Source organism: Austrofundulus limnaeus, unplaced genomic scaffold, assembly GCF_001266775.1.
Source record: "Austrofundulus limnaeus strain Quisiro unplaced genomic scaffold, Austrofundulus_limnaeus-1.0 Scaffold9, whole genome shotgun sequence".
In the NCBI taxonomy this organism is placed as follows: Eukaryota; Metazoa; Chordata; class Actinopteri; order Cyprinodontiformes; family Rivulidae; genus Austrofundulus; species Austrofundulus limnaeus.
In genome coordinates this window covers 1,196,769-1,200,519 of record NW_013952411.1, presented here as the reverse complement: position 1 = coordinate 1,200,519, position 3,751 = coordinate 1,196,769, and positions in this window count along the sequence as shown.

The window sequence follows — 3,751 nt, the reverse complement described above, 5'->3', positions numbered from 1 at the left end:
ATATATATGTATGTATAGTATATCATATCGTGTCAAATTGCGATATATTGTATCATAAAACTGGAGTTTTTTCTTTGCACTTTTGGTTTTGGTATCTGTGCCTATTAAAATACAGTTACAAAATACGCAGAGAAAATCGATACAATAAAAACAAGGTAAATTTAAATGTACAAATTCTGTTACATGCTGAATAATAACTCAATTACACAGCAAAATAAAACTCTTAAAATGTATATTCACATACTTTGCTTGGCTTACAAGGATGTTCAAAAGAACACTTAAAAACAGGCAGGAGACGTGAGGGAATGGAGGTCTAAAAAAGCAAACTGCTTCCACCACCTCATGTGGAAATCATACAAAGCATCCTGCAGGCAGCAGGGTTCATTTTATAGCTTCATCTATTACCACACTGTCATTGTTAATTGTCTTCTTTTTACCTCTGCAGGATTCTCCAAATTGGTCCTATCGAATGTGACAGGAGGAAGAGCATTAAGCATCTGACAAGATGATATCTAAGTTCAATTTCCTACTCCTCACCTGATTTATACCTGCAGCAGATCATTTTCTTTTCTGTCATAAAGACCTCTATAAATCAGTAGTGCTTATGGAAGCACTAGAGAACAAGGTCCCTGGATTTGTATCCCCTGTGTTTGCTATTAGGAAGCCATTACAACCACATTTTCTTCCTTCAAACTAAAATGATCAAATCTAATACGGGCAAGATTAGAGAGATAAAGAGAGAAAGGGCTAGAGGATGTGTTCAGCACAGTCCCCTATCTAAACAATATGCTCTAAACTCAATAAAACAGGGCTTTTTGCTGGTGACACCATTATCCATCTGTTTGGACAAAATTGCTGTATCATGGTATAAATCTGCGATACAAGTGACATATCCTCTAAAATAAAAGGGAACATTAACTGCTCTATCTTCTAGAGGCCACGGGACTTGCTGGCTATAAGCTCAGTCAAGTGTGATGGCAGTTATACTGTGTTTTACTAGACTGCAGACAATTATACTTTGGTCCTCTCCCCTAAGAAGACAAACTGCTGTGGCTTCAACTGAAATGATTTCAAATAGATTTTCCAAAATGTCTGTCGCCAGATTGTTTCCATACATTATTTCACTTAAATGGAAAGAAAAAAAGAGGGAGCAAATCCACAAATCAATCACAACGGCCCACTTTACCAGATGGAAAGACAAGAGATTGGTGTGTGTGTGTGTGTGTGTTTTGTAGACCTGAAGACAGGGACAGTTATGGGATGTGCACAGTTTCTGTTACATGTTTCACACTAAAGTATTTATTTCTAACTTGGTGGATATTGACAGTGGAATATCACAATGAAGAGACCTGGAGGATTTTGTCATGTTCAATAACCACCTAATTAAAGAGTCAATATTATTTTCATCTATTGAAAGTAAAGTTTTTTTCAGATAGTTTTTGCTTAACATAAAACACTTTGTTTTCTTTAGGTAGGTAGATTTAGTCTAGTTTTTGTGCTGTTAAAGTTCATAAACAGATGATGAGTGGGATGGGATGGAAACAGTTTGTGTGTCTTCTGCAGGAAATGGAAGGTGTGTATATGTTTCATGTTAATGTGTTTCCTCAGTCTGTTCCCTACTTCTGTCACATCCTTTGTCAGTAATAACATCCTCCAAAAGTATTTGCAGTTTCTGGTTTTTAGTTTGACCCTCATTAAATCCTTCTTGTTGTTACCTGGATATTATGTCCTCTTCAATAGCTGTAGTTTTTTTTCTTTTGTTTATGATCTTACTTTCTGATAAATAGGTTTTATGGACATCCTGTGCCTACAGAGCCTTTTGTTTCTGTACAGTAAAGCCTAAATGTGAGATAAACTGTCAAAGTTAGACATTTTGAAAGTCAAATGTTGCAAATATGTAACTAATCAAAGATTCAACATGCTTCAAAATATTATGTAATGAAAATAATTAATCAATTGGTACAATAATTTTGCATAAAGAAATTAAAGTAGAATAGAATAGAATAGAATAGAATAGAAACAGCCTTTATTGTCCCACACGGGGAAATTCAGGTGTAGTAGCAGCAGCAGGTACATACATCAATCCACAAAACAGTATGTTGCTGTGACAATATCAATTGTTGCAAAAAATAATAGAATTAAAGATAGTAACAATGAAAAAACATAGATCAAAATAAAAATAAGAATAATAATTACTGTACCAGACCATCAAGGATAAATTAGATAAAAAATGGTAAAGGTTTCATTGAGATTTCCTTTGGTGTTCATGGGCAGGATCTCAAAGTGCAGTCGTGGAGAAGAGCGTTTGCTTTGCGAACTTTTTTGTGGATGACATGGTTTTGTTGCCTTCTTCAAACCATGACCTTCAGCTAGTTTTGAAGCAGATGAGATGAGAGTCACCTCTTCTAAATTTGAAGCTATGGTTCTCAACTAGAAAAAGGCAGAACTCTCTTGCTCACAAGTGATGGTTGGGCGATGGATCAAAGGAAACGGGCCTCATCTGTAACATAGAGAGCATTKGTCCAGTTTGTTGTAAAGAGCTGTGCTGAAAGGCAAAGCTCCTCATGTACTGGTCCATTAATGTTGTTGTTGTTGTTTATTTATTTAAGAAGGGATAGTGCATGTTGCAGAAAATGCCAGAATTAGCCATAGAGGCTAGTTTTCATCTGTAGTCCCTCAAAAATGTTCGAATCTTCCAAATTTAGAGGGTTTCTAGTAAATGGTAAATGGGCTGTTCTTATAGAGTGCCTTTCTATCCAACCTGGATACTCAAAGCACTTTACACTACAATCTGTGTCCTCATTTAACCCTTCACACTCACATTCATTCAGCACTCCACTAGATCTCTCTACAAAGCTAATCCAGATAAATCAATCTCTAGAGACTAATCGGTGCTTTAAATCACACTCACACTGATGAGACGCACATCAGAGGTCATGACCAGCAGTGGAATTGAACCGTCAACTCTTGCATTAGAGGAATATTCAGCCACAGCCGCCCTCAAGTCACGAGATACAATAAAAGTTGAATACAACTTTCACCAATGAGTTACTGATAAAGTTGTATTTGTTGCCGTTTGAATGTAGAAAATTATTCTTACTACCTGGTAYCATTTTTCAAAAATGATTAGTACAAAAAGGTCAAATATTTTCAAGGTGCCACTCTCAAAATGCAAGTTTTGTTCAGCCAAACTGCGCAAACTATGTTTAGATTGTTTTAAAATTCAGACAGAACTAGACCAGCTGTGGATATAAAATAAATAAGTAAAATAAAATACACAAGTGTAACATTTGCCGTGAGAGGAAATTGATAATTGCAAAGAAACAATTAATGATTATTATGTGAGGGTAAATTTCATGTGGAAAGACAATGAATAGGGTTGTTCTTTTAAATGTGAAGGAATACGATTGTGAAAGTGAAAGAAAACAATAGCTATAAAATAAACCACAAAATTCCTAAATGTAAGCCTTGAATTGTCTCGCTTGACTCGAGCCAAAAAATAGTTTCTCTCACAGCAACATATTCTCAATTAGGTGAAATATAAAAATACAATTCTGCTGTGCGTTTTAGCCCAATAGGAAGCAATGCTACATATTAAAACACTACTGCAATTCAGCATTAAAGTCATGCACATTTATTACATTTACTCTAGATGGTTCATACAGCCATGCATGACTCAATCCATCTCTGCTTAGTGCAGATAGATGAATAAATGTATATTTAAAAAAATGCCACAATTGTGCAAAAAAAA